This window comes from Leucopleurus acutus (assembly GCF_964270905.1).
Source record: "Leucopleurus acutus genome assembly, chromosome: 13".
NCBI classification, from domain to species: Eukaryota; Metazoa; Chordata; class Mammalia; order Artiodactyla; family Delphinidae; genus Leucopleurus; species Leucopleurus acutus.
In genome coordinates, this window is record NC_139155.1 from 49,639,912 (window position 1) to 49,659,746 (window position 19,835).

Sequence of the window (19,835 nt, forward strand, 5' to 3'; positions counted from 1 at the left end):
TGGTCCAGTATTGTTTGATTCACCATACATGCTGTTGCCATTGTGTACTAATGACCTGAGTGCAGTTAGTATACATGTTTTGTACCCCAAATATTGGGTCCTCCATTCTAGGGTTAGATGAGTGGTGTCACAGCCAGATGTCATTTAGTTTGAGTATGCCATAAGGTCACCCACAGCCTTCCCCATCTCAAGCTGGGGCTGTTTCCAGGGGAATTCAGACCCATCATGTGGTACCTATTACTTTAATCCCATCAGGAACCCAATGGTTTTTTCTATTCTGTTTAATAGCTTTCCATCCACAAAAAATAAGCATAATACATATTTGTGCATAGCACTCTGTGGTATATTGGTCCTGCCACCATTATAGCCAGGAAACTTTCTAAGCATTCGATCACCCAGGTTTAGAGTTACACAATGATCAGTCGGCTGGGAGCTGTACTCCACATGGTCCAACGGCCCATTAGGGAGAAGTTCCCACAAATTCCTTCCCAAATGATATCCTTTGTAGCAGATGTAACTTGAAAAATAAGACTCAAAAGCTGTTGGCACATTACTAGAATTCTACTCATTCATTAACCTTCAGTCTAGTTCATCATCATCTTGTACGACCAAAATGTTTCCCACAGTGACACCACTCAGGTCTGCAGACTTCTATTCAGTTTTGTGAGGTTCCCAAAGCAGGGGTGGTCTTGGCAAACATGTAGCTTCTCCTTTCTGGGCATCTGGTACAGGTGAGCTTAGAGATAATATTATTCTCTTGCTCTGAGCCTCTTTCAAGTCACCTAAGTAATATGGGAGTTCCCTCACTGCATAACCCATTTACTCATTCCTTTATCCTCAGCTACCATTTTTCCTTCTCTACATTTGTCATTTATTTTTACCCAAACTTCCCACCTCTGGAAGTCATGTTCAGATAAAGAAAATCCAATCCCTTCACATTAAATAACCACTTCACATTCCAATTTTAATCCAAATTTTCACTTTAGTCCCATCAAACCACTGCATCTCCATGTCCTCCCAATCTCACTGTACTTCTTATTAGGACTTCCCAACAGATTTTGGAATCATAGTGCATTGGAATCCCATGTTAAGAAGCCCCCAAACATTCTCTTCTCCTTCAACCCCACTGCCCATTTACCCACCCATGTGCATATGGCCTTAGGTCCCCAGGTGGGGGACGCTGGCTCTTCTGTCAGTTTCCATCTTGATTAATATGCCAGCCCACTATCCAAGGTGATTCCAGGTCACGTTTCTCATTGTCAGCTTTGCCTTCCAGCTTTTCGAATTCTTCCAGAAGGGGTTAAATAGAGAAGATTTGTTTAGGGCCCTTTGAAAAGTAGGAACCAGCAGGGGCTTCCACTGGTCCACCCAACCTCCAATAGTGCTGCATTAAGACCTTTGTTTCAACTCATCAATGTCCGCTTTATTCATCCCATTTATCAACAACCATCTAAAGATTTCCACTCTGCTGAGTCCACTCCCTTGACTCTTCCCTTTGTCTTTCCCCATTTCCTTGAGAATCACTCGAATTTCCTGACACCTGTAAAATCTGTGAGGGAAGCTGAGACAACAAATCTGACAGGGCTTCTCAATCTGTTGCTCGACATCAGAGCAGCAATGTTCCATGGGGTGTCCGTGCCAAAGGGGTGCCTTTAATCACAGCATTTACTATGCCTTGGGCAAGGGGCCTATTCAGTGGATGAATAGCCCAACAATCTCAGCATGGCTTGCATATGAAGCTCTTGTCTGCTGGTTGGGTGACAAGCATGTGGTAAAACAACAATATTGTGAAAGCTTTGGGCATAAGAATGGCAAGATTAGCAAGAAGTTCACCATCACTAACCGTGAATAACTCTTATAAACTTAATTTGTTTCGTCTTAATCAACAAGCCATTCCTTCTGTCCTGGGGAGGGCAGCCCCATCCCCAGTCACTCTCTTGGTATTCTCATGTGCTACAATCGTTTCATCCATATTTCCCTTATTCCCCTCCAAGTCCAGCCAGACAGCAGAGTTAAATTTATGATTATATTTAAAAACCAAACTACAAAACACCTTAAAAGCATTTCCCTGTGCTGTGGATTTTCTGATCTCTTTATAAAGAGATTATTCACTCTAACCCTTCTTAGTGACTCCTGTTAACACAAGCTACATTAAATTTATCAATAAATATAAATGTCTTGGGAATCTCTAAAAGAGTGTTGTGATCTCCAAAACACATCTGCTATTAACAAAAACTGATATTTCTTGACTCAAAGAAGATTTCTAAATCAGACAGGGATGTGTGCAAACTATCTGTTTATGATAGTTCATGTTAATACATCACATTTGTTAAAATAGATTTGATAAACACTCTAAGAAAGGACATTCCTTGGCTGCCTCTCCAGCATCTGTTTTCCCCTTTCCATAGCCCTGGTTTCCATTTGGTTCTGGGAATTTCACTCCACTTCCAGCCCCACAAGTAGAGCCTATGACCTGGCTTAAGCCAATCAGTTTATTTCATCTGTTTTGTCGGAATGAATCGTAGGGCTTTGGCTGGCAATATTGTGAACACAGTTTTCTGCTGGCCACAACCACGGATGTCTGAACCAAAGCCCCAGGAACTGCAAGCAGTCGCCTTAGTACCATGCGGAGAGCCAGCCACAAGGTGAAGCTGACATTACAGAACACAGGAAAAAGCAAAAGGAAACCAGTACTTTCATAACACTGCTGAGCAGCTGGAACAAGCCTAAACTGAGGCCAATCTTTATTCCTGGACCTTGCAATTTAATGGGCTAAAAAACTATCTTTACTGTTGAACCCCTTAGTACTCAAAGTGTGATCTGTATGCAGGCCAGCAGCATCAGCATCACTTGGGAGTTTGTCAGAAACGCAGAATCAGGACCACAATGCGGGTCCTCCTGAACCAGAATCTGCATTTGAACAAAATCCCCAGGTGATTCTATATACACTGACATTTGAGAAGAACTTGCCAGGCCTCTTTGAAGCAGCTTTTTCTATAATTTGCATTTTGAATTAGATCTCTACCACTCCCTGTGTAACAGTCCAGATGGATGTTACTACTCCTCTTTAGAGAGAAAGGGAAACTGGGTTGGGGGAGCTGACATGCTGGCCAAAGGTCACACACATTTAGAGCGTCAGGAGCACCCCAGTCCCAAGCCTCACAGTAATTTCTTCTTCTGATGAGCTCTCAGGTCTAATCAACATTTTCCATGGGCCATGCAGCCAGGGTCCAGGGCTACCTGTTCACCAACCTTGCATTATTCTTTACTTTAAGAGACCACGAGTTTTAATGACATCCTTGCTCCCTGAGTTTGTAATCAGGGAAAATTCTTTAATGTAGGTAATTTATTTAATGAGTAGCTCCAAATATTGGTTCCCAACTACCAAGCAATTTAATACAAAAATTACAGGCTAGCCTAATTGCACTTAAACAAGTAAGCCCGTACAATTTTCTCCATTATTCCTCAGTGAAGCATACACCCTCGGCACAGTTCTCTTTTTATTAATAAAAGCAAGAAGCAAGTGTTGAAAAACCTTCATGTTCCTTGATGTTTTACAATCCTGATCTATCTCTTAACTCCAGCCAATGGGATAAAGGAAAAATACTATATAAAATAGTTATTTCAGAGAAAGGCTTTCCCACAGAAACTTCTCAACTGACAGTCTAAAATGGTATGAGATATTTAAAGATATACCTGGTAAATTGCTATAACCCTTAATACAGTTTATGTGCATAGTAATCCCTTGACAAATGCTTGTTGCATAAGTAACATTCATGTTCAAAGTACTTTACAGCTTGCAAGGCACCTTACCTATTTTTTTCATTTACTGTTATTGATTTATATCTTTGCAACAATCTTGGTGGTTAGGGGTTATTATTTCCATTTTACAGATGTTGAAACAGTCAGAATGGCCATCATCAAAAAATCTACAAACAATAAATGCTGGAGAGGCTGTGGAGAAAAGGGAACCCTCTTACACTGTTGGTGGGAATGTAAACTGATACAGCCACTATGGAGAACAGTATGGAGGTTCCTTAAAAAACTAAAAATAGAACTACCATATGACCCAGCAATCCCACTACTGGGCATATACCCAGAGAAAACCATAATTCGTAAAGACATGCACCCCAGTGTTCACTGCAGCACTGCTTACAATAGTCAGGTGATGGAAGCAACCTAAATGCCCATCGACAGACGAATGGATAAAGAAGATGTGGTACATATATACAATGGAATATTACTGAGTCATAAAAAGGAATGAAATGGGGTCATTTGTAGAGACGTGGATGGACCTAGAGACTGTCATACAGAGCGAAGTAAGTCAGAAAGAGAAAAACAAATATTGTATATTAATTAACGCATATATGTGGAATCTAGAGAAATGGTACAGATGAACTGGTTTGCAAGGCAGAGATAGAGACACAGACGTAGAGAACAAACGTATGGACACCATGGGGAGAAAGCGGGGCGGGGGTGGTGGTGTGATGAATTGGGAGATTGGGATTGACATATATACACCAAATATGTATAAAATAGATAACCAATAAGACGCTGCTGTGTAAAAAAATAAAATTCAAAAAAAAAAAAAGATCCACAAAAAATTCCTTGGGAATAAGCAGAAAACCTAAATAAATCAGTGAAGAAGCAGGGTGGGGGGGTAGCTTTCAACAAATTATCTCCAAGAAGGGTTATCAGACCCACATGGTATTCGCACCAGCTGTGCACGTATAGTTAAGACACAGATAATCCTAAGTTTGTATAAAATATTCCGTGGCATTAAAAATAAAAAGCTTTCCAAATCTTTTTAAAGAGCTAGCCTAATTCTGATATGGAAACCCCAAAATAAATAATACAAAAGGAAAAATTTATAGACTTAACCTCTTAAATAAGTGGCAGTTAAGATCCTTCCCCCTGTACGTCCACATCCTGCCACATCCTTTTGCCCGGCTACACTATTTGCTCCTCAAAGGCAGGGGGAGACCCTCTCTTTACCCCCAGGATGTCGAGTTCAGCAGGTCACTGACAGAACCCAGATTCTCAACCTTGTTTTCAAGTTCTTAGCACTTCTCACAGGAAACAGCACCAGAGAGCGAGCTGCTTGTCAACAATCATACCGCAGAAATTTAAATAAGCGCAGCTTACTAACACCTCAGGGAATTCTTTCGAGATAAACTCAGGCGAAAGGGGACACTTGCCAAGAAGCAATGTTTAATTGGTGACTGAGAGAATATGGAATTATTCCTGGCACACGACACAGGTTGAAAAACTACTACTTTCCCCGACAACGAAGACCTTTCTGAGAGCTTTGGGAACCATCCCTACTCTGATCTCTGGGACAAGGAAAAATATCTCCCCACAGTGACATTTTCTTGCTTTCTGCAAATATTACACTTTCTAAGAGTCGGGCAGTCTTTTTGCTCTTAAAACAATTGAACAAAAGGCATCTGAATGTTCACCTGTTTTTAAGTAGTAAAGCGATAAACTACTTCTCAGGTTACCAAGCAGCCTTCCTCTAAGGCCCTGCTTTTAGCTGTCTATTTTTTCCTTCCCTGTGGTCTCATCAGTCTATGAATGAAGGGCTCCAGTACATGGGATGGGAGGGAAAAGAAGACCCATGACCCATGGTGTATGAACACAGATGTGACGGCCTCTCCCCCTTAACCTTCCATAGCTCACCAATTTTTAAAAGGAACAATTTCTAAGTCCTAAAGAAGTGAGTATCCCAAGACCTGCACAATCAGAGCCTAAGCTACCTTTCCAGTCCCATTGGCCCTAATTCTTGCGACATCCCAGCCTCAGTGGACACTGTGCAGGCCCAAAAGCTCATCAGAAACTTTCACTCGTCCTGCTCCCTCTGGTTGGAATGACTTTGATGAACTTCCCCTCCTGCCAAACTCCTCGCTCCCCCAGGCCCAGATCGAATGTCACTCCCCCTAGAAAATCTTCCACCAAGCCACAAACGAGCACTCCTATGTCCCCAAGCAAGCATCAGTGTCTGAGATGAACTGTAATTATCTGAATGTGACTTTGGTCCCCCTAATAAACTATCAGCTTGGTGTGGGCAGGGATCGGATCCTATCTGCATATTTGGGCTTCCCGGCTCAGTGCCGCATACAAGGCAGGGACTCACTATAGTTTTGTTGAATGGCCCTGTTGAGTGTCTACTGGAGACCCACTGCCTGACACACATCTGTTATAATTTGATGTAAAACTTAATTAGAAGAGCTGACAAGAGTATCTAATAACAATGGGAAAATGGTGTTCAGGAGGAGACAGATTGAAGGCAATGGTTTCTCAGCCTGGCAAGGAGAGATGATACCCGGATCCAGTGAGAAAAGCCTGGGAAATGAAGGCCTGGATATCCCTGAAAACATTTTCTCTGCCCTGATTCTCTTATTCATCAGGCTATTTGGTTTTCTAAGTAAACTTTCCTTGGGGAAAGATGGTGGGTGGTGTGAGCCAATTGTTTTTATTATCTATTGCTGTGTAACAAAGTATCCCAAAACACAGGGGCTTAAAAATAGCTATTTTTACTTGCTCATAATTGCATGGGTCAGGAATTCAGACAGGGATAAGCAGAGTAGTCTTTCTGCTGGGGGCAGCATTGGCTGATCAGGTGCTCAGAGGCACTGAGTAAGTGGTCCAACTGGGCTGGAAGTTCCAAAAGCCTCCAGACACATACCGGGCACCTCGGGGCCTCCTGGTGCCACATGGCTGGCGTGGGCTTCCTTGTAGCATGCTAGTCTCGGGGTCATCACACTGCTCACATGGATCCTGGCTTCCAAAGGGGTGTATCCCAGGCAGGGAGAGTGAAAGCCGCACAACTCTTGGGTCCCAGCCTCAGAAATACAGTCACTTCTGCCACATTCTATTAGTCAAAATGGGTCATAGGATCATCCTGGGTTCAAGAGGAAGAGAATAGTCTCCATCCTTCAATGGCATGGAAGGCAAGAAACTTGTAATCGTCTTTAATTCACCACACTTCTTTTTCCTGATAAACTCTGAATAAACCAAGGATCAAAGTTCTAGGCCTACCAAGATGGGGCTATAAATCCTCACAATCAGGCCATCCTTTAGCATTAATAAATTCCTCATCACTATAAGACATCAGAGATAAACTTTACTTGACATATTGTATATGGTTCCGAAATACGTCTGTACTTCAATATTTTGGAAAGTGAATCACATTTTAAATGCATCAGAGGAGCTGGCTAACTAAAAGAAATCTATTCTTTTGCAGGGATTTTTTTGCTAGCTTATTTCCAAGACAGTTCCAACTGTGATTCATTTCAAAAAAGACAATTCCACAAATATGATACTGAATATATTTATAAATATATTTTTTAACAAGACCTAATTTTATAACTTATAAGTATTTTCACATAAGTTCACAAAGAAGGAAAAGAATTACCATAGATACACTAACATTTTTTGCTGAGACCCTACCACAGTTTGGAATTTGTACATTTGCTTTTGGAAAACTCTGATAACTCAGTGACTTGTGAGTGGCCAAAACATCTTCTAAATCAAAGCCTCAATGAGAGAGGTTACTTTAGGAAAGATGGATAAGAACTGTCATTTAATCTTTGCTCTCTGGCTACATAACAGCTAAATGCCCAATCTGAAACTGCTGAGACTTGAAAGCTATGTAATACATAGTTAATTAACCTAGATAGTATGAGGAAAGGCTAGGGTTTCCAGGTCAATTTTAATTTCCTCAAAAGGATCAACCCAATTTTCCCCAGTAGCAGTGAGATTTATTTGTCTCAATAAATTTTTGTGGAGTGAATTAGTGAGGGAATGCACGAGTAGATGTATCACTCACCCTTTTCCTCAACATGCTGTCGAGAAACCCACAGACACACTGGAGAATCCGTCTAATATACAAGGCAGTGGCAGCATGAGTGAGAAAGAGGGAACAGATTTCAAAAATTATATTTAGGGGATCATATCAAGATGTGGCGATCCAGTTAGATGTGACGAGGGAGGAAGAGGACAGAAGCTCATGGATTTTAAGCTTCGGTGACTGGGTCAGTGGTGCTGAAACCAGTGAGTTAGGAATAAGAGTGAAGCTTCCAGTGTCAAGTAGAAGGAAAAAGAGTTCAGTGGGAATGGACAGTACTTGCTGCCATCAGGGGAGCTGTCCAGCAGGCAACTGGTATATTTACATTTATGCCTGGGGGGAGAGGTTAGAGTTAGGAGATGTAGATTTAAGAATTGTCACTTCATGTGGTAGTGATGCCATAACAATGTGTGTAATTGTCCAGAGGGTGTGGAGTGAGAGAACAGGTCTGGGACAGACCCCATGGGACACCAGCATTCACCAGGCAGGTAGAGGTAGAAGAGCTCCTTGGAGACAGGGAAAGAAAAATCAGAAATATACAAGAAATATGCAGGGTGATGTACTGCAGGATCCAAGGGACCAGAGTCTCCAAAAGGAGGTTATGACCAGCACAGCATACCTAGTAAACCCTCCTATGAAAAAGACTAAGAAGCTTCTACGTAATATAGACTAAGAAAACTCATGGTCCAAGCAGTTCCAAAGACCGAGATTCACATCTTTCAATCCACCAATGACTTAAGGAAGATCCCTTAACTTTTCTGTGCCTCAGATCTCTCATCTGAAAAACGGAGATAATAGTAGTTAAGCTCATTCTATCTCATAGGGTTATTTGAGTTCTATGAGAAAATACACGTGAAATCCAGGCCACTGTGAACTTAAAAGCATGTATGGACATAGTTAGTTCTTAATTTGGGTAGGCAGATTAATGATTGTTAATAAATGCTTGAAATTAACAGTATATAAGAAAAGCATAAATAACTCCGCTTTAATGAAGCTCTCTAAGCTGTGAAGAGTTTCTCGGATCACTGAAGTATTATTTTTCCCAAGAACTTGTAAGTCCTCCCTAACACTGTAGCAGCAACAGTGCTGGGCTGGGATTCAGGGTCCTTGTCCCAGGCCTTGCCCATCATCTTGTGCCTCTCTTTGTAGTCAACATGCCACACTCGTTTGTGATTCTTTGATGCAGGTCTGCTTCCCTTCTAGACTATGAGCTCCTTCAAGACAGATCAGGCCTTACCCATTGCCCTTCTGTTGTCATCAATAGCCCCCAGCACAATGCTTGGAACACAGAAGGGGCAACATAAATATTCACTGAAAGAGGGAATAGTGACCTCAGACAGTCATCTAACCTTAACTTCATTATAAGAGAACAAAATTAGATTATTAGTTTGCTGTAAATCCTTACGGCATTAATATTTTCTTCAGACACATTAACCAATACCAAGAAACACTTGACATATTACTTGGAATAGATAAATAATTATGAACATACATAAAGATAAAAGGTTACAGTATTGGTAATTATTTATTTTAAATGGGATTAAAATTCTTCAAGGATGGCATCTGAATAACGTGATTTCAAGCATCTATCATCAGTAGAATAGTCATCTCCATGGACAACCAAAAACGATGACAACTTGGGCAGCAGGTGAAGCTCCGTCTAGAAAAAACACTTGCCCTTATCTCTCCCACTGTCTTGTTCCTGAGCCCACCTGTATGTGTCGACCCCCACCTCAAGTAAAGGATACTTGTTGGTTCCTGCCCCAGAAAAAAAGTATGCTAAGAACCTTAAAAACAGGAGTGAGTAGAGTAGAGGTGAATTTGTACCTCAGGATGGTGTATCTTTGACCGGGAGCAGCTGCAGCCCATATCTGACAACAGAGCAGCTGGAGGTGTTGCTAAAAGTCACTGAAGAACAAGTACCATCCATCGTTTTGTTCAATTGTTAGAACAGCAAAACCTGCAATTATTAGTCATAGCAGCTGTTATAACTGTTGCAAAATATAAGTGTGTTCATTGCTGATTCCAAGACCTTATCCTCATTGTTCATCTACAAAAAAATTTTCATTTGAGGTGGTTTTCCCCAATATTATCTACACCCTTGGAAACTTGACCATAAGTGGCCCAAATTCAAGTCATATGTCGCATAAGCAATAAATAACATCAGGGAGTAGTAGTCATGACTTCCAAATAAGCAGCCTTGTCTGGGCTAGTGGCCAAAGTCTGATGTTCTTCACTTTCTTTTTTTTAAAAAAACTATCCTTTTCTCATGAGTTAGACACCAGATATGCCCCCAGACTGCCAACCAGGAAACATCCCTCCTCTGGGAAAGGCATCTCAGGAGCAGCTGGAGGGCTGGAAAGCTCACACTTCAGCACATCTATCTCAACAAAGGTCGTGATGGGTTCAAGCACCAAGGCATCACGGCCACTCTCCATCAGTCCCCTTTGGCACCAGGCTGAGAGTCTTGCTGGTGCCTTGGATGTGTTTTCACCCTTCAGCCCAGAGTGATGCTCTGTGTTTCATGACCTGGATTGATGTGGTCAACAACCAGCCCATGATGTTTGTTATCCCTGCTTCAGCGATACTACTCAAGTGCCAACGCTGTCACTTTCAACTCTCCATTCCTGAGGGTTAAGAGAAAAACAACCCCACAGACAACTTTAGTGACTCACTTAAAATACACTCTTTTCCTAAAATGATCCAGTGTCACAAAATAAAACAAATGAGCAGAAAAATAGGACAACTAGAAAATGCATGAACTTTATCAGTGCCAAGGAAATCATCATACAGAGAAACACAATTCCACAGAGCTGCCTTAAACTGAAGAGAAAATTGCAGAAAGGGCAGATCAACTTGGATTCTGCATTGCTGCTTGTAACAAACTGAGTAGCCATGCCTGGAAAGGCCTCTAATTTAATACCTAAAAATGTTTGTCACTTGAGAGATTCTCAGTGTAAGATTCATGGTCGACCCCAAGACACACAAGGGAAAAGGACGCTAACTCTTCAATGACGTTGCTGCTAAATCATAAACGGCCATCAGATCAAAAAGCCATCTTCTCAGGAACCTAATCAATGAAACTTCCTAATTCAGAGCACAATCATAAAAGTAAAAGCCTCATCTCTCAGCATGGCAATTAGATCCGTGAGTTTGCTATGTCTTGTAATTCACTTTATTATCCAATAGGTTTCAGGTTACATTTTATCAAAATGCAGCCTTTTCTCATACTTGTGTCCTTTCAAGGCATACTTTCATGTCACTTTTAGATCATCAGATGGCAGGCTCCTTGATTTCTTTTCCAGTAGTTACTTAATACTACAAGTCAGGTGCTAGGATCTTTGTGGCATACTATCACTTACACCTTGATGACCACAACTGTGCAAGGGCTTAATCCTCATTTTTAGAGTGGATGAAACTGACATTCAGCAATGTTCAAGTTCAAGGTTGCACAACAAGGGAGACAAATATTCAAACGTAGGTCTAACTGCCTCTAAAACCCATTTTTTCTCCAGGTGTCCCCTCCCTACAGGTAATTGTCATCTTCTCAATATGAAATGTGTCCCTTCCCTCCTACCTCCTCTTTTGAGGAGTCAAGAAGGAAGAACCTCTTCCAACACAACTCTTCCGGCTATACGTCAAGGTACTTGTTTCAAGAGCTCCCTGCAGACCTTTTCCTCCCATGTTGTCTCCCGTGTACTAATCACAGAACAATATATAAGACTGGCGGAGCCCAAGTTTCAAGCAGGGAGAGATCAGCAAAGAGGCCAAACTTGCCCTATAACCTTTTCCCAGAAGGAGAAGGTGAAGGGTAGTGTGACCGAGGAGAACACTCTTAGTGCCCCAGAGAGTGGGGGACCACTGCCAGGGATGGAGAGGTCCAGGGGGAGGGTCCCTCTGGGCTGTGGATCCAGGTGCTCCACCCAATTCCCCTACATCTACCTCCTCCTTCCCCACTCCCCCACCCCCCGCCCCACACATGCACCTTGAGTGCTTGCTGCAGGGCAGAGTTCATGCACGTGGGGTATCCTCGGACAGACCTTACTTCTTAAGCCAAAAATCAATTCACATTGTTCTCACAAGAGGACAGTATATTTGAAATTGAAGTAGACTTGGAAAACCTGGGAATAAGGTCCCCCCATGATTATAGTCATTTTCTGAGAACTGCTTGTCACTGGTAACCAATATGCCTATAACTTAATATGTATCTAATTAACCTTTCCTAAATTTTAATTTTTTAATAGTAAACTCTATACATCCAGACTGCATCATTTGTTCTCCCTTATCAAGGCTACCAGTGTTAAATTTCAAAGGACACTGCCTGATAAGTATATTATAAAGTACATCCCTACATTACAAAGTATAGCCTAAGTCTCTCCAGTAAACCCTACCTACTTATTGATAGTTACTAATCAGAAAACGCACATTATCTACTCCACTTTTATGGCAAATAACATATGCTCACAGCTTGGCTCAAGATGACATTTGGATGAATATTCTTAAATAGAATGTGATAACAAAGTATATCGATTGAAAACAACTTACAGTTCTCTCAATTATAATTTTTGTTCTGCTTAAGCAGAGGTCTCAATATATTTCAATCTCTTTCTATAGTAGGAATTCCAATGTCTAAATTTCACAAGTTTGTGAACTGCAAATAAAGAACATTTCACTCACAGTGCCCAAGGTTTGCTCAGTACTGTAGCCCAAAAGTTTTCATAAACTTTTTTTTGCTATTGCTGATTTCTTCCATGACAGAAAGATCCAAGGAGTAGAGCATGACATGTCAGAACTAATTGGGAGCTAAAACACTATGTCGTCCAACCTCCTCGTTTTATTTAATTGCTTTATGGGTACCGTTTTCTGATTGTGCTGATTTTTCACAAACCACATTCTTACTGTGCACTGTTCCAAATAGTGGTTGCTCCTATAAACCCAGTTTCTAAACAAATGCAGTGCTCTACTAGGAAGGAAGAAGGGGTTGGTTACTCTCGGATAAGTAATCAATAGCTTCTGCCACAGGGGTCTCCCCAAATAGTTCATTTTGCCCTATACACCTTAACATTAGTATGAGTTTGTCCATTTATATCTGTTTAACCCCCTTAACATTTTCACCTTGACATCTTGCTCGCGCTTCCAGATTTCCAGGAAGTCTTCCAAAATTTTCAATATACTTTCATTTTCTATCCTGTGCCATTTTTCTCCTAGGGATTCTGAAGAGTAACTAAATACAAAATCATGTATAATTTGTAGGGCTGCCTAGGGATTGCACCTCTGCAATCATACAATTCTAGGGAAAAATGTACCTGATTTTGACACTTCAGCAAGGAAACACATATAGGCACTGTTACAAAACAAAATTCACCTGAGTAAATTTTAAAACTCTTTATTGACTTCATTCAACGATCCATGAATGGGGCAGCATCCAATCTAGCAGAGAGAAATGAACTCTGAGGAGCTGTACAAAGTGAAAGACTTCTTGCAGGCAGACGGGAACACAGAAAAGGAAGTGATACTAGGCAAAAGAGCAGACTGGTTACTGCAAAGTCACTTTCTTTAGGGAACAGCAGGAGTCTATCAGGCAGATCCCCTAACTGTGCTGATCAGGCGATTCCCGACTGACAGGTTGAAGATTCCATTGCTGACACAGCCAAAACTATAGCTAAATCTCAGCTTGGTGATGTGGGGCTTGGCATAAGTGACTCCATGTGGAGCCTTCTGTCTTTGTTCTAACAGCACCCACATACCACCCATCCAGGAATGATGAAGCGGCCACCCAGCTCAACCTTTCCAGCCACAACTTCTTTAAAGAATGTTCACACTTACAAAGTTAGGAAGATGAACCTTCTTGCTCCTCACACTATTTCTGTGCTCACATACTCCTACCAAAGAGAACCGGAAGAGAAAACCCCATCTACCAGAATTTGGGTCTAACCAGATGGGTGTCACTGATTAAGGTGTGTCTCATTCGAAACTTCTTCCTTCCTCTCCTACACCTGATTTGCGTCACTGGGGCACCTGGGCCATCAATTCTTCTCCTGGCTAAGATGTAAGTCTGTTCTAGGATTTTCAGCTATTTGTTTTTCTTTAGCCTTAACCACAGGTAGAAGTGCAGGATTTGGCTGGTGAGACCATTATTGATAGCCAGGTGGTCATCAAAGGAAAAAACCTGATAGCAGGGAGTGTTGTCATAATCTGTCATCTATAAACCCTGTCACTGTGTCAACTGCCCTTGGAAATCCATTATTGTCACCACCAGCAGCATTCACTGATGAAACAGAGGTCAGAGCTCTTTCCACCTGCTGGGAGAGTGGAACAGGCTGTGGCCACAGGGTCAAGAGGCACCCCCAGGTGCAAGGGCTTGAACTTCATCAGCTCTTTCCCCATGGCTGTTTACACATATGTGTGTGCCAAGATTGTACAAACCTCAGGAAATTTCCACCTAAACCTAAACTGAAAGCCCTACAAAAAGAACAACGGAGGGCAGCGTAACAAGATGACATGGAGAGCCTCATTCTGCAAGGATCGTTCCAAATCACCTCCTAGCACCCAGTTTCTTTCATGTGCTCCCCATACGTGGGAGCCCCAAAAACGCAGAATGCCCTGATGTCTCTGCTTGCAGGCATCTGCCTCTTCAAAGCATCTTTTCTATTTTCATATTAATCTCAGCCACAGCTACACTTGAACACCACATTCATTGCAGACCCAGCCACTGGCACAGGTACTGGTGGCACATTTTGCGGGGGGGGGGGGGGGCGGTTGGGGGGGAAGTTGAAGGGGGGTGATGGGAGGGGTATATTTACTTTAACATGTCTTTGGTAAACCCATCGGTTTTTGAGGAAGCTTCCGAGTCAGACTTTGGGGACCAAAACCTTAATTATACAATATAATTGTTGTTAATGGAACGTGTACGTTTCCACCCAACAAGACTAGTGGTGTTTAATGCCAGCATGACATATTTCCCAAATTGTTCTCTTTATTTATATAAATAGGAAAAAAGAAAAAAATGCATTGGTTCCCTGCATAATGAAGAGGGAGGGAGTATGCAGCCTGTACTATGGTGGCCAGATGCTCTTTTATCTCCTTTCAAATCAACATGCAGAGCTAGTGGTCCTCAAATAGAAAGCCTCTTTCCTAAGGGATGGCAGCACTGTACGTTTGGAATGATAACGTTCTATAAATAAATAAAAAAAGATTATTAAGAACACTGTGTAAATCTCCTAGTCAAACACCCCTTCAAGCAACCATCATCAGTAATTCAGTTTGGTCCCTTAATCCCACTGTATACAAATACACAGCATAAATACAGTATTTAACAAGCACCAGAGAAAAAGCAGCACTCTTGCAATAAAGACTCATTTAGGAAGAACGAACATTCCTTGTCCCCACTCTTGCTGGCCACCCTGAGATTGCTGCACTTCATTCGATTCTCCCGACTAAATAAGACATCCACTCCACATGAATGAATCTCAGGCATAACTGCCCATTTAAATAAAATCTAAAACCATTAACTTGGTTCCTACATTCTTCTTGTTCTGCTTCAGTGAATTCACAGGGTACCCATCAGAAACCACATCACAAGTGCAAACATCCTTGGGCTTCTTCAAGACATGAGACTCCAGTGGGGATCAGAGGCAGACAAGAGAGCAGATCAAATCAGGGATCCATGAAAATCTCATGGGATCTAAGGTCTAGCAAGGTGACTTGCTTTCCCTGTGACTGTCTAGTTCTCTGTCTCCCTCTTTGTTTTCATGTGTTTCTCCGTGTTTCCATCTCTCTTCTCCATCTCCACCTCTCCTTCCCACCCTCCCTCCTCCCCTCTCTGCCTCTCTGTCTCCCCCATCCCCTAAATTTTATTTTCCTTTGTTGTTCACTGTCTGGATCAAGGACCTTGGTCAACATGAGTACCGGGGTAACAGGGACATAACAGCCTCTCTGGTGGTGAGTGCAGCCTAAACCTGAAGTCTTGGCTTCCTTTGCTGGCTTCTGATGGGTTGTGACAACACACAACCATGAGACTTGGGGCTGCAAACAGGCCAGTGCTCGGTTCCTTCCTCAGCCCAGCAGCTGCCCAAATATAAGCACTTCTAGTATCTAGTTAGATGACTGCAGTGCTTTTCTCTTTTCTCCCTCAGCCTAAATTATAGAAGATCACCCAGGTGTCACCAGGAGGCTCTGCCAGTTAAAGATCTCGGTGAGAGGCCACCTCTTGAGCCGTCTGTTGCAGCATCCCAACACCCCACGTTTGCTTCTCTTCCTGACGATTGGTGTGAGAGGAAGGAGAATGGACCCCTAAGTCCGTTTCCCATCAGGGACCCCCATCACCAGGAAACACCCTCCATCTACTCTTTTCATCCCGTTTCAATCAAGCCCACATGCCGCAGGCTTCCTGTCCTCCTCTGCCAGGTCCAGAGACGCAGCTTGATCCACTTGAGAACCAGCCCTAAGGGGAACCCCAGGGAATGTCTAAGGCTCCAACTTTCCACCCTGGAAACCAAACCCCAGCCCAGCACAACAGCTTAGATCCTCGGCTCACAGGTAATGGGGCCCAAGTGGTTCCATGTGTGGTACATTTCTCCACTGTGATCTAATACCTGACTTTTCAGTTGATTGTTAGAAGTGTCTAATTCTTAGTATTACTATGCTCTTCTTCTTGTATCCAGATTTGAAACCAAATATGGTAGAAGACAGGTCTAGGAACTGCATTAGTTTGCTAGAGCTGCCATAACAAAATAACATGAGGGGCTTAAGCGACAGAAATTTATTTTCTCACAGTCCTGGAGGCCAGCAGTCCAAGGTCAGGGTGTCAGCAGCTTTGGTTTCTCCTGAAGCATCTCTCCTTGGCTTGCAGATGGCTGCTTTCTCGCTGTGTCCTCACATGGCTGTTTCCCTGTGCACCTGCATCCCTGGTGTCTCCTCTCCTTGTAAGGACTCCAGCATGATTGGATTTGGGCCCACCCATATGACCTTATTTTACCTCAGCCACCTCTTTCTAGACCCCATTTCTAAATACAGTCACATTCTGTGGTACTGGAGCTTAGGGCTTCAACATATGAAGTTGGAGGGAAACACTATTCAGCCTATATCAAGAACCTTCCTATCTCAGGTGGCATCCAGATGTGTACCAAGCTTTGCCTAAAAAGAAACAGAAGTGCATCTCAGCCTTGTTTTTAATTCTCTGTTGATGCCATTGTATTTTTCATAACATAACAATGACATTTAATGAATATTGCAGAGATTAAAAAAAAGAAACTGCAGTCACAAATCAATTCCTAACAAATCTCTTAAGGATCTTTGAAATTCAGCCACTCAGAGCAAAGTTTTCTCACCCTGGTTAAGAAAAAAGTGGGTTTTATTAGTGAGTTTTTTGGGGGAGAGGGTAGATTTTTATAATGGTTGTTTTGTTCTTACAATATTTTCTGTATGGCCCTTTCTTGATTGCTAAATCTTGATTGTTTTGAGTTGTTACTTATAGTTAGTGCTTTCTTATAACAAGCACTGATCCTGTTCAGGTCTCTGTAGGACACCTGAGCAGTCTGGTATACAGAAATAAGTAACATCACCTGTTTCACTGGTAACAGTCTGCTCTCAAGTTGAATCAAACAGATAAGAGGGAAAAGTGTATGTAAAGCCGTTCCTGTTTGACAAGGTTTCCATGAAGTGTAACCCCAGGTTTGTTTCTTTGTTTACTTCTCCCTTTAATAAACGTGATGGGGCAGTTTAGAGTATGAGTGTTATGGATATATAGGAAAATACTGCTCCAGACCTCAATTAATTACACGAGAGCCATCCCAGAAGTCCATCTCCCATGCTCCTATGCTCGATATTTCAGCAGCTGCTCACAGGGGACAATTTCCTGAGATGTCTCTGCCTGGCCTTGTGCAAGCCAGGCACAGTGGAGGATTCTGGAGGTCAGCAGACCCACCTGCCAGGGAGGGCGCCACCTGGCAGGCTGCACCCTGCGGTAGGCCCTCTGAGACATAAAGAAAACTTTTGTTTACTATAAACTAGACATGAACTATAACCTACTGTGCTCCCTGTGCCTAAAATCCCCTATGTGTGCTTTCTGAAGTTTAAGTAAAAAGAAGGAAATGTTGGTCAAATATGGTAAGTAGAGTACACATATTTATCTCTTCTTCCATCCAAAACCTGAACAAAACGACAGTGAAAATTGTACAAAGGTGTAAAAGCGAGAATCGGGAAGGTAAATGCAGTGCATGAGAACTGTCAACACATTTTGGGGGGAATAAAAAGTAATGGAGAAATGGCCATTCCGTCGGAGGAGTGGAAAAAGCTAGAACCCAACAATGTGCGGAGAACCCTGGAAAGCTGGGCATGTGGACACTGCAGGTCCCTCGGCAATGGGGGCTGAGGCCTGGAGCAGAGGTGCTGACTGAAAAAAGTCTGCATGTGCAGGAGGTATATGTCTCTTCCCCCACCAAACGCCAGCCCTGCTCAATGCCCCCCACCCCCCATCCCTGCACCACCCCTGCCAGGAGGGCAAGAATGTATTCTTTGGAGAACTTGAACCAGAGGATCTCCAGACTCAGGTCACAACAGGCATAGCAGATGGGGAGCCAGGTGCTAGGCTGAAAAGAAGGCACTTAAATGAAAGTCTGCTTTCCAAGCAACCCTTCCTGTCTCTATTCCCAGAACGTGAGTGTCTGGATATACACCAGACATACAGATTACTTTAACAAATATAAAAAATAATACTAGATAGGTGAATATACAGGAAGAGGTAGATGAGAGAGAGACAGAGAGAGGAAAAAGGGAGAGACAGAGAGAAGAATGGGTAGGAAGGTAAGAAGGTTTGAATAAATAATCAGGGAGACTTCTGTTGAAGCTGAAACCATGAGGGGAGACCCACGCTGAGCATATACAGGTGCTCTTTTGCCAGATGGAAGATGAGTTTTGGGGAATCAGGCAGAAAGAAATTGCTTTTTGGTTTATGTACTGAGGACTGGCTTGGACTGAGATAAAAATTGGACTTGAGATAAAAATAACACTGGAACTAAGGGAAATGTACTGACTTCTGGAGAGTCTGAGAAAAAGTACCTGAGATGGCTGTGAGCCAACTCCACACGGTCCAACTGCAGGGAACCCTATCCACGTCAGACCCCAGGTGTTGGTGCTCCCTGGACTTGTGCAGGTATATACACCAGCCCTGTGGGCAGACACAGAGATCCAGGATCTAAGTCTCACTTCTTCAACTGGACTTCAGTCCTTTTCAATTATATTTGGTCCTTGTAACTACCTACCAGCCCACAGCTGGGTCAGACAACGCTTCACACCATCAGCAGTGAAGATACGTTGCCCTGAAGAATGATATCGGTGCCTTAATCTTGAGAACATTCGCCTCTAGGTGATATCATAGACTACAAGCCCCCAAGAAGAAGTTCTCAAGAGATCAAATGAGAATGATCTCCAGCAGATCACATAACGTGACTGGGCATGAAGACATTTCTTGAGATGATTAGCAAAAAGGAGTTAAGCTAAATAAACGACATGGCCCACCCCAGCTCTGAACTCAGCTGTGTTTAAATTAGACTCTGCTGGAGGAGCTGCAGCTGCCGTGTGGACAGCAGTCTTCCAATATGATCACTCAGCTGGCTTCCCCCACAGATCAGGTGCTGGGTTTCCCCATAGATCAGATGCCATCTTTCAACATTTCAGGTTCTACTCACAAGGCTGCCTCTTCATGCCACAGAGGTCACTCTATTGAATTTTCAGCATGTACCTTGAATCAGGCCCAATCAAATTTCCTCTTTTCATATCTTTTCTTCTGATTTTAATAAATCCATAGTGAAGACCTGGTCATAAACTTCTACTGGTCACTTCTGGAACAGGTATTTCTTTTTTCTTTTTTGGAGTATAGTTGATTTGCAATATTGTGTTAGTTTCAGGTATACAGCAAAGTGATTCAGTTATACATATTCATATATTCATTCTTTTTCAGATTCTTTTCCCATATAGGTGATTACAGAAT